Raw genomic sequence first — 12,109 nt, 5'->3', positions numbered from 1 at the left:
TCAGTGAAGGGGCAGTTGGATTAGAGATTGTTCAGTGCAGGGGGAGTTGGATTAGAGATGGTTCAGTGCAAGGGGAATTGGATTAGAGATGGTTCAGTGCAGGGGGAGTTGGATTAGAGATGGTTCAGAGCAGGGGGAGTTGGATTAGAGATGGTTCAGTGCAGGGGGAGTTGGATTAGAGATGGTTCAGTGCACGGGGAGTTGTATTAGAGATGGTTCAGTGCAGGAAATGTTGGATTAGAGATGTTTCAGTGCAGGGGGAGTTGGATTAGAGATGGTTCAGTCCAGGGGTTGTTGGATTAGAGATGGTTCAGTGCAGGGGGAGTTGGATGAGAGATGTTTCAGTGCAGGGGGAGTTGGATTAGAGATGTTTCAGTGCAGGGGGAGTTGGCTTAGAGATGTTTCAGTGCTGGGGGAGTTGGATTAGAGATGTTTCAGTGCAGGGGGAGTTGGATTAGAGATGTTTAAGTGTAACGGGAATTGGATTAGAGATGTTTCAGTGCAGGGGGAGTTGGATTAGAGATGGTTCAGTGCAGGGGGAGTTGGATTAGAGATGTTTCAGTGCAGGGGGAGTTGGATTAGAGATGTTTCAGTGCAGGGGGAGTTCGATTAGAGATGGTTCAGTGCAGGGGGAGTTGGATGAGAGATGTTTCAGTGCAGGGGCAGTTGGATTAGAGATGTTTCAGTGCAGGGGAATTTGGATTAGAGATGTTTCAGTGCAGGGGGAGTTGGATTAGAGATGGTTCAGTGCAGGTAATGTTGGATTAGAGATGATTCAGTGCAGGGGGAGTTGGATGAGAGATGTTTCAGTGCAGGGGCAGTTGGATTAGAGATATTTCAGTGCAGGGGGTGTTGGATGAGAGATGTTTCAGTGCAGGGGCAGTTGGATTAGAGATGTTTCAGTGCAGGGGGAGTTGGATGAGAGATGATTCAGTGCAGGGGCAGTTGGATTACAGATGTTTCAGTGCAGGGGGAGTTGGATGAGAGATGTTTCAGTGCAGGGGCAGTTGGATTAGAGATGTTTCAGTGCAGGGGCAGTTGGATGAGAGATGTTTCAATGCAGGGGGAGTTGGATTAGAGATGGTTCAGTGCAGGGGGAGTTGGATTGGAGATGTTTCAGTGCAGGGGGAGTTGGATTCGAGATGGTTCAGTGCAGGGGAGTTGGATTAGAGATGGTTCAGTGCAGGGGCAGTTGGATTAGAGATGGTTCAGTGCAGGGGGAGTTGGATTAGAGATGGTTCAGTGCAAGGTTAGTTGGATTAGAGATGGTTCAGTGCAGGGGGAGATGGCTTAGAGATGGTTCAGAGCAGGGGGAGTTGGATTAGAGATGGTTCAGTGCAGGGGGAGTTGGATTAGAGATGGTTCAGTGCAAGGGGAGTTGGATTAGAGATGGTCCAGTGCAGGTAATGTTGGATTAGAGATGTTTCAGTGCAGGGGGAGTTGGATTAGAGATGGTTCAGTCCAGGGGGAGTTGGAATAGTGATGTTTCAGTGCAGGGGGAGTTGGATGAGAGATATTTCAGTGCAGGGGGAGTTGGATTAGAGATGTTTCAGTGCAGGGGGAGTTGGATTAAAGATGTTTCAGTTGAGGGGGAGTTGGATTAGAGATGTTTCAGTGCAGGGGGAGTTGGTTTAGAGATGTTTCAGTGCAGGGGGAGTTGGATTAGAGATGGTTCAGTGCAGGGGGAGTTGGATGAGATATGTTTCAGTGCAGGGGGAGTTGGATTAGAGATGTTTCAGTGCAGGGGGAGTTGGATTAGAGATGTTTCAGTGCAGGGGGAGTTGGGTGAGAGATGGTTGAGTGCAGGTAATGTTGGATTAGAGATGATTCAGTGCAGGTAATGTTGGATTAGAGATGTTTCAGTGCAGGGGGAGTTGGATTAGAGATGGTTCAGTGCAGGTAATGTTGGATTAGAGATGTTTCAGTGCAAGGCGAGTTGGATTGGAGAAGTTTCAGTGCAGGGGCAGTTGGATGATATATGTTTCAGTGCAGGGGGAGTTGGATTAGAGATGGTTCAGTGCAGGGGGAGTTGGATTAGAGATGTTTCAGTGCAGGGGGATTTGTATTAGAGATGGTTCAGTGCAGGGGGAGTTGGATGAGAGATGTTTCAGTGCAGGGGGAGTTGGATTAGAGATGTTTCAGTGCAGGGGGAGTTGGATTAGAGATGTTTCAGTGCAGGGGCAGTTGGATTAGAGATGGTTCAGTGCAGGGGGAGTTGGATGAGAGATGTTTCAGTGCAGGGGGAGTTGGATTAGAGATGTCTCAGTGCAGGGTGAGTTGGATTAGAGATGGTTCAGTGCAGGGGGAGTTGGATGAGAGATGTTTCAATGCAGGGGGAGTTGGATTCGAGATGGTTCAGTGCAGTGGGAGTTGGATGAGAGATGTTTCAGTGCAGGGGCAGTTGGATTAGAGATGGTTCAGTGCAGGGGGATTTGGATTAGAGATGATTCAGTGCAGGGGGAGCTGGATTTGAGATGGTTCAGTGCACGGAGAGTTGGATTAGAGATGGTTCAGTGCAGGGTGAGTTGGATTAGAGATGGTTCAGTGCAGGGGGAGTTGGATTGGAGATGTTTCAGTGCAGGGGGAGTTGGATTCGAGATGGTTCAGTGCAGGGGAGTTGGATTAGAGATGGTTCAGTGCAGGGGCAGTTGGATTAGAGATGGTTCAGTGCAGGGGGAGTTGGATTAGAGATGGTCCAGTGCAAGGGTAGTTGGATTAGAGATGGTTCAGTGCAGGGGGAGTTGGCTTAGAGATGGTTCAGAGCAGGGGGAGTTGGATTAGAGATGGTTCAGTGCAGGGGGAGTTGGATTAGAGATGGTTCAGTGCAGGGGGAGTTGGATTAGAGATGGTCCAGTGCAGGTAATGTTGGATTAGAGATGTTTCAGTGCAGGGGGAGTTGGATTAGAGATGGTTCAGTCCAGGGGGAGTTGGATTAGTGATGGTTCAGTGCAGGGGGAGTTGGATGAGAGATGTTTCAGTGCAGGGGGAGTTGGATTAGAGATGTTTCAGTGCAGGGGGAGTTGGATTAGAGATGTTTCAGTTGAGGGGGAGTTGGATTAGAGATGTTTCAGTGCAGGGGGAGTTGGTTTAGAGATGTTTCAGTGCAGGGGGAGTTGGATTAGAGATGGTTCAGTGCAGGGGAATTGGATGAGATATGTTTCAGTGCAGGGGGAGTTGGATTAGAGATGTTTCAGTGCAGGGGGAGTTGGATTAGAGATGTTTCAGTGCAGGGGGAGTTGGGTGAGAGATGGTTGAGTGCAGGTAATGTTGGATTAGAGATGATTCAGTGCAGGTAATGTTGGATTAGAGATGTTTCAGTGCAGGGGGAGTTGGATTAGAGATGGTTCAGTGCAGGTAATGTTGGATTAGAGATGTTTCAGTGCAAGTCGAGTTGGATTGGAGAGGTTTCAGTGCAGGGGCAGTTGGATGAGCGATGTTTCAGTGCAGGGGGAGTTGGATTAGAGATGGTTCAGTGCAGGGGGAGTTGGATTAGAGATGTTTCAGTGCAGGGGGAGTTGGATTAGAGATGGTTCAGTGCAGGGGGAGTTGGATGAGAGATGTTTCAATGCAGGGGCAGTTGGATTAGAGATGTTTCAGTGCAGGGGGAGTTGGATTAGAGATGTTTCAGTGCAGGGGGAGTTGGATTAGAGATGTTTCAGTGCAGGGGCAGTTGGATTAGAGATGGTTCAGTGCAGGGGGAGTTGGATGAGAGATGTTTCAGTGCAGGGGGAGTTGGATTAGAGATGTTTCAGTGCAGGGTGAGTTGGATTAGAGATGGTTCAGTGCAGGGGGAGTTGGATGAGAGATGTTTCAGTGCAGGGGGAGTTGGATTCGAGATGGTTCAGTGCAGTGGGAGTTGGATGAGAGATGTTTCAGTGCAGGGGCAGTTGGATTAGAGATGTTTCAGTGCAGGGGGAGTTGGTTTAGAGATGGTTCAGTGCAGGGGGAGTTGAATGAGAGATGTTTCAGTGCAGGGGGAGTTGGATTAGAGATGGTTCAGTGCAGGGGGAGTTGAATTAGAGATGTTTCAGTGCAGGGGGAGTTGGATTAGAGATGTTTCAGTGCAGATAATGTTGGATTAGAGATGATTCAGTGCAGGGGGAGTTGGATCAGAGATGGTTCAGAGCAGGAGGAGATGGATTAGAGATGGTTCAGTGCAGGTAATGTTGGATTAGAGATGTTTCAGTGCAGGGGGAGTTGGATTAGAGATGGTTCAGTCCAGGGGGAGTTGGATTAGAGATGGTTCAGTGCAGTGGGAGTTGGATGAGAGATGTTTCAGTGCAGGGGGAGTTGGATTAGAGATGTTTCAGTGCAGGGGGAGTTGCATTAGAGATGTTTCAGTGCAGGGGGAGTTGGATTAGAGATGTTTCAGTGCAGGGGCAGTTGGATTAGAGATGTTTCAGTGCAGGGGCAGTTGGATTAGTGATGGTTCAGTGCAGGGGCAGTTGGATGAGAGATGTTTCAGTGCAGAGGGAGTTGGATAGAGATGTTTCAGTGCAGGGTGAGTTGGATTAGAGATGTTTCAGTGCAGGGGGAGTTGGATTAGAGACGGTTCAGTGCAGGTAATGTTGGATTAGAGATGATTCAGTGCAGGTAATGTTGGATTAGAGATGGTTCAGTGCAGGGGGAGTTGGATTAGAGATGTTTCAGTGCAGGGGCAGTTGGATGAGAGATGTTTCAGTGCAGGGGCAGTTGGATTAGAGATGTTTCAGTGCAGGGGGAGTTGGATGAGAGATGTTTCAGTGCAGGGGGAGTTGGATGAGAGATGTTTCAGTGCAGGGGGAGTTGGATTAGAGATGTTTCAGTGCAGGGGGAGTTGGATTAGAGATGTTTCAGTGCAGGGGCAGTTGGATTAGTGATGGTTCAGTGCAGGGGCAGTTGGATGAGAGATGTTTCAGTGCAGAGGGAGTTGGATAGAGATGTTTCAGTGCAGGGTGAGTTGGATTAGAGATGTTTCAGTGCAGGGGGAGTTGGATTAGAGACGGTTCAGTGCAGGTAATGTTGGATTAGAGATGATTCAGTGCAGGTAATGTTGGATTAGAGATGGTTCAGTGCAGGGGGAGTTGGATTAGAGATGGTTCAGTGCAAGGCGAGTTGGATTAGAGATGTTTCAGTGCAGGGGCAGTTGGATGAGAGATGTTTCAGTGCAGGGGCAGTTGGATTTGAGATGTTTCAGTGCAGGGGGAGTTGGATGAGAGATGTTTCAGTGCAGGGGGAGTTGGATTAGAGATGTTTCAGAGCAGGGAGAGTTGGATTCGAGATGTTTCAGTGCAGGGGCAGTTGGATTCGAGATGGTTCAGTGCAGGGGGAGTTGGATGAGAGATGTTTCAGTGCAGGGGGAGTTGGATTATAGATGTTTCTGTGCAGGGGGATTTGGATTAGAGATGTTTCATTGCATTGGTAGTTGGATTAGAGATGATTCAGTGCAGGGGGAGTTGGATTAGAGATGGTTCAGTGCAGGGGGAGTTGGATTAGAGATGTTTCAGTGCAGGGGCAGTTGGATTGTAGATGGTTCAGTGCTGGAGGAGTGGGAGTAGAGATGGTTCATTGCAGGGGCAGTTGGCTTCGAGATGGTTCAGGGCAGGGGGAGTTGGATTAGAGATGTTTCAGTGCAGTGGTAGTTGGATTAGAGATGATTCAGTGCAGGGGGAGTTGGTTTAGAGATGGTTCAGTGCAGGGGGAGTGGGACTAGAGATGGTTCAGTGCAGGGGCAGTTGGATTAGAGATGTTTCAGTGCAGGGGGAGTTGGATTTGAGATGGTTCAGTGCAGGGGGAGTGGGACTAGAGATGGTTCAGTGCAGTGGGAGTTGGATTAGAGATGGATCAGTGCCGGGGGAGTGGGATTAGAGATGGTTCAGTGCAGGGGCAGTTGGATTAGAGATGTTTCAGTGCAGGGGGAGTTGGCTTAGAGATGGTTCAGTGCAGGGGGAGTTGGACTAGAGATGGTTCAGTGCAGGGGGAGTTGGATTAGAGATGGTTCAGTGCAGGGGCAGTTGGATTAGAGATGGTTCAGTGCAGGGGAGTTGGATTAGAGATGGTTCAGTGCAGGGGGAGTTGGATTAGAGATGGTTCAGTGCAGGGGCAGTTGGATTAGAGATGGTTCAGTGCAGTGGGAGTTGGATTAGAGATGGTTCAGTGCAGGGGGAGATTGATTAGAGATGGTTCAGTGCAGGGGGATTTGGACTAGAGATGGATCAGTGCCGGGGGAGTGGGATTAGAGATGTTTCAGTGCAGGGGGAGTTGGATGAGAGATGTTTCAGTGCAGGGGGAGTTGGATGAGAGATGTGCCAGTGCAGGGGGAGTTGGATGAGAGATGTTTCAGTGCAGGGGCAGTTGGATTCGAGATGTTTCAGTGCAGGGGGAGTTGGATGAGAGATGTTTCAGTGCAGGGGCAGTTGGATTAGAGATGTTTCAGTGCAGGGGGAGTTGGATAAGAGATGGTTCAGTGCAGGTAATGTTGGATTAGTGATGATTCAGTGCAGGGGGAGTTGGATGAGAGATGTTTCAGTGCAGGGGCAGTTGGATTAGAGAAGTTTCAGTGCAGGTGGAGTTGGATGAGAGATGTTTCAGTGCAGGGGGAGTTGGATGAGAGATGTTTCAGTGCAGGGGGAGTTGGACTAGAGATGTTTCAGTGCAGGGGGAGTTGGATTAGAGATGTTTCAGTGCAGGGGGAGTTGGATTAGAGATGATTCAGTGCAGGGGGAGTTGGATTAGAGATGTTTCAGTGCAGGGGGAGTTGGATGAGAGATGTTTCAGTGCAGGGGGAGTTGGATTAGAGATGATTCAGTGCAGGGGGAATGGATTAGAGATGGTTCAGTGCTGTGGTAGTTGGATTAGAGATGATTCAGTGCAGGGGGAGTTAGATTAGAGATGATTCAGTGCAGGGGGAGTTGGATTAGAGATGGTTCAGTGCTGTGGTAGTTGGATTAGAGATGGTTCAGTGCTGTGGTAGTTGGATTAGTGATGATTCAGTGCAGGGGGAGTTGGATTAGAGATGGTTCAGTGCAGGGGGAGATGGATTAGAGATGGTTCAGTGCTGGGGGAGTTGGATTAGAGATGGTTCAGTGCAGGGGGATTTGGATTAGAGATGATTCAGTGCAGGGGGAGTTGGATTAGAGATGGTACATTGCAGGGGCAGTTGCATTAGAGATGGTTCAGTGCAGGGGCAGTTTGATTAGAGATGGTTCAGTGCAGGGGGAGTTGGATTAGAGATGGTTCAGTGCAGGGGGAGTTGGATTAGAGATGGTTCAGTGCAGGGGGAGTTGGAATAGAGATGGTTCAGTGCAGGGGGAGTTGGATTAGAGATGGTTCAGTGCAGGGGGAGTTGGATTAGAGATTGTTCAGTGCAGGGGCAGTTGGATTAGAGATGTTTCACTGCAGGGGCACTTGGATGAGAGATGTTTCAGTGCAGGGGGAGTTAGATTAGAGATGGTTCAGTGCAGGGGGAGTTGGATTAGAGATGGTTCAGTGCAGGGGGAGTTGGATTACAGATGGTTCAGTGCAGGGCGAGTGAAACTAGAGATGATTCAGTGTAGGGGCAGTTGGATTAGAGATGGTTCAGTGCAGGTGGAGTTGGATTAGAGATGTTCCAGTGCAGGGGCAGTTGGATTGGAGATGGTTCAGTGTAGGGGGAGTTGGACTAGAGATGGTTCAGTGCAGTGGGAGTTGGATTAGAGATGGTTCAGTGCAGGGGCAGTTGGATTAGAGATGGTTCAGTGCAGGGGCAGTTGGATTAGAGATGGTTCAGTACAGGGGCAGTTGGATTAGAGATGGTTCAGTGCAGGTGGAGTTGGATTAGTGATGTTCCAGTGCAGGGGCAGTTGGATTAGAGATGGTTCAGTGCAGGGGGAGTTGGATTAGAGATGTTTCAGTGCAGGGGGAGTTGGAGTAGAGATGGTTCAGTGCAGGGGCAGTTGGATTAGAGACGGTTCAGTGCAGGGGCAGTTGGATTAGAGATGGTTCAGTGCAGGGGCAGTTGGGTTAGAGATGTTTCAGTGCAGGGGCAGTTGGATTAGAGATGTTTCAGTGCAGGGGCAGTTGGATTAGAGATGGTTCAGTGGAGGCGCAGTTGTATTAGAGATGTTTCAGTGCAGGGGGAGTTGGATTAGAGATGGTTCAGTGCAGGGGGAGTTGGAGTAGAGATGGTTCAGTGCAGTGGGAGTTGGATTAGAGATGGTTCAGTGCAGGGGCAGTTGGATTAGAGATGGTTCAGTGCAGGGGCAGTTGGATGAGAGATGGTTCAGTGCAGGGGCAGTTGGATTAGAGATGGTTCAGTGCAGGTGGAGTTGGATTAGAGATGTTCCAGTGCAGGGGCAGTTGGATTAGAGATGGTTCAGTGCAGGGGGAGTTGGATTAGAGATGTTTCAGTGCAGGGGGAGTTGGATTAGAGATGGTTCAGTGCAGGGGCAGTTGGATTAGAGATGGTTCAGTGCAGGGGCAGTTGGATTAGAGATGGTTCAGTGCAGGGGCAGTTGGGTTAGAGATGTTTCAGTGCAGGGGCAGTTGGATTAGAGATGTTTCAGTGCAGGGGCAGTTGGATTAGAGATGGTTCAGTGGAGGCGCAGTTGGATTAGAGATGTTTCAGTGCAGGGGGAGTTGGATTACAGATGGTTCAGTGCACTGGGAGTGGGACTAGAGATGGTTAAGTGCAGGGGCAGTTGGATTAGAGATGTTTCAGTGCAGGGGCAGTTGGATTAGAGATGTTTCAGTGCAGGGGGAGTTGGATTACAGATGGTTCAGTGCAGGGGGAGTGGGACTAGAGGTGGTTAAGTGCAGGGGGAGTTGGATTAGAGATGTTTCAGTGCAGGGGCAGTTGGATTAGAGATGTTTCAGTGCAGTGGCAGTTGGATTAGAGATCTTTCAGTGCAGGGGGAGTTGGAGTAGAGATGTCTCAGTGCAGGGGGAGTTGGATTACAGATGGTTCAGTGCAGGGGGAGTGGGACTAGAGATGGTTAAGTGCAGGGGCAGTTTGATTAGAGATGGTTCAGTGCAGGGGCAGTTGGATTAGAGATGGTTCAGTGCAGGGGGAATTGGATTAGATATGGTTCAGTGCCGGGGGAGTGGGACTAGACATGGTTCAGTGCAGGGGCAGTTGGATTAGAGAAGGTTCTGAGCAGGGGGATTTGGATTACAGATGGTTCAGTGCTGGGGCAGTTGGATTAGAGATGGTTCTGTGCAGGGGGAGTTGGATTAGAGATGGTTCAGTGCAGGGGAATTTGGATTAGAGATGGTTCAGTGCAGGGGCAGTTGGATTAGAGATGGTTCAGTGCAGGGGGAGTTGGATGAGAGATGTTTCAGTGCAGGGGGAGTTGGATTAGAGATGTTTCAGTGCAGGGTGAGTTGGATTAGAGATGGTTCAGTGCAGGGGGAGTTGGATGAGAGATGTTTCAGTGCAGGGGGAGTTGGATTCGAGATGTTTCAGTGCAGTGGGAGTTGGATGAGAGATGTTTCAGTGCAGGGGCAGTTGGATTAGAGATGTTTCAGTGCAGGGGGAGTTGGTTTAGAGATGGTTCAGTGCAGGGGGAGTTGAATGAGAGATGTTTCAGTGCAGGGGGACTTGGATTAGAGATGGTTCAGTGCAGGGGGAGTTGGATTAGAGATGTTTCAGTGCAGGGGGAGTTGGATTAGAGATGTTTCAGTGCAGATAATGTTGGATTAGAGATGATTCAGTGCAGGGGGAGTTGGATCAGAGATGGTTCAGAGCAGGAGGAGATGGATTAGAGATGGTTCAGTGCAGGTAATGTTGGATTAGAGATGTTTCAGTGCAGGGGGAGTTGGATTAGAGATGGTTCAGTCCAGGGGGAGTTGGATTAGAGATGGTTCAGTGCAGGGGGAGTTGGATGAGAGATGTTTCAGTGCAGGGGGAGTTGGATTAGAGATGTTTCAGTGCAGGGGGAGTTGGATTAGAGATGTTTCAGTGCAGGGGGAGTTGGATTAGAGATGTTTCAGTGCAGGGGGAGTTGGATTAGAGATGTTACAGTGCAGGGGGAGTTGGATTAGAGATGTTTCAGTGCAGGGGCAGTTGGATTAGAGATGGTTCAGTGCAGGGGCAGTTGGATGAGAGATGTTTCAGTGCAGAGGGAGTTGGATAGAGATGTTTCAGTGCAGGGTGAGTTGGATTAGAGATGTTTCAGTGCAGGGGGAGTTGGATTAGAGACGGTTCAGTGCAGGTAATGTTGGATTAGAGATGATTCAGTGCAGGTAATGTTGGATTAGAGATGGTTCAGTGCAGGGGGAGTTGGATTAGAGATGGTTCAGTGCAAGGCGAGTTGGATTAGAGATGTTTCAGTGCAGGGGCAGTTGGATGAGAGATGTTTCAGTGCAGGGGCAGTTGGATTAGAGATGTTTCAGTGCAGGGGGAGTTGGATGAGATATGTTTCAGAGCAGGGGGAGTTGGATTAGAGATGTTTCAGTGCAGTGGGAGTTGGATGAGAGATGTTTCAGTGCAGGGGGAGTTTGATTAGAGATGTTTCAGAGCTGGGAGAGTTGGATTAGAGATGTTTCAGTGCAGGGGGAGTTGGATTCGAGATGGTTCAGTGCAGGGGGAGTTGGATGAGAGATGTTTCAGTGCAGGGGGAGTTGGATTATAGATGTTTCTGTGCAGGGGGATTTGGATTAGAGATGTTTCAGTGCAGGGGGAGTTGGATTAGAGATGTTTCAGTGCAGGGGGAGTTGGATTAGAGATGATTCAGTGCAGGGGGGAGTTGGATGAGAGATGGTTCAGTGCAGGAATTGTTGGATTAGAGATGATTCAGTGCAGGGGGAGTTGGATTAGAGATGGTTCAGTGCAGGTAATGTTGGATTAGAGATGTTTCAGTGCAGGGGCAGTTGGATTAGAGATGTTTCAGTGCAGGGGGTGTTGGATGCGAGATGTTTCAGTGCAGGGGGAGTTGGATGAGAGATGTTTCAGTGCTGGGGGAGTTAGATTAGAGATGGTTCAGTGCAGGGGCAGTTGGATTACAGATGTTTCAGTGCAGGGGCAGTTGGATTAGAGATGTTTCAGTGCAGGGGGAGTTGGATGAGATATGTTTCAGTGCAGGGGGAGTTGGATCAGAGATGGTTCAGTGCAGGGGGAGTTGGATTAGAGTTGGTTCAGTGCAGGGGGATTTGGATTAGAGATGATTCAGTGCAGGGGGAGTTGGATTAGAGATGGTTCAGTGCAGGGGCAGTTGGATTAGAGATGGTTCAGTGCAGGGGCAGTTGGATTAGAGATGGTTCAGTGCAGGGGGATTTGGATGAGAAATGATTCAGTGCAGGGGGAGTAGGATTAGAGATGGTTCAGTGCAGGGGCAGTTGGATTAGAGATGGTTCAGGGCAGGGGGAGTTGGATTAGAGATGTTTCATTGCATTGGTAGTTGGATTAGAGATGATTCAGTGCAGGGGGAGTTGGATTAGAGATGGTTCAGTGCAGGGGGAGTTGGATTAGAGATGTTTCAGTGCAGGGGCAGTTGGATTGGAGATGGTTCAGTGCTGGAGGAGTGGGAGTAGAGATGGTTCATTGCAGGGGCAGTTGGCGTCGAGATGGTTCAGGGCAGGGGGAGTTGGATTAGAGATGTTTCAGTGCAGTGGTAGTTGGATTAGAGATGATCCAGTGCAGGGGGAGTTGGTTTAGAGATGGTTCAGTGCAGGGGGAGTGGGACTAGAGATGGTTCAGTGCAGGGGCAGTTGGATTAGAGATGTTTCAGTGCAGGGGGAGTTGGATTTGAGATGGTTCAGTGCAGGGGGAGTTGGACTAGAGATGGTTCAGTGCAGTGGGAGTTGGATTAGAGATGGATCAGTGCCGGGGGAGTGGGATTAGAGATGGTTCAGTGCAGGGGCAGTTGGATTAGAGATGTTTCAGTGCAGGGGGAGTTGGATTAGAGATGGTTCAGTGCAGGGGGAGTTGGACTAGAGATGGTTCAGTGCAGGGGGAGTTGGATTAGAGATGGTTCAGTGCAGGGGCAGTTGGATTAGAGATGGTTCAGTGCAGGGGGAGTTGGATTAGAGATGGTTCAGTGCAGGGGGAGTTGGATTAGAGATGGTTCAGTGCAGGGGCAGTTGGATTAGAGATGGTTCAGTGCAGTGGGAGTTGGTTTAGAGATGGTTCAGTGCAGGGGGAGTTTGATTAGAG

Source organism: Heterodontus francisci, chromosome 17 (assembly GCF_036365525.1).
Source record: "Heterodontus francisci isolate sHetFra1 chromosome 17, sHetFra1.hap1, whole genome shotgun sequence".
Lineage (NCBI taxonomy): Eukaryota > Metazoa > Chordata > Chondrichthyes > Heterodontiformes > Heterodontidae > Heterodontus > Heterodontus francisci.
This window is presented reverse-complemented; position numbering follows the sequence as displayed.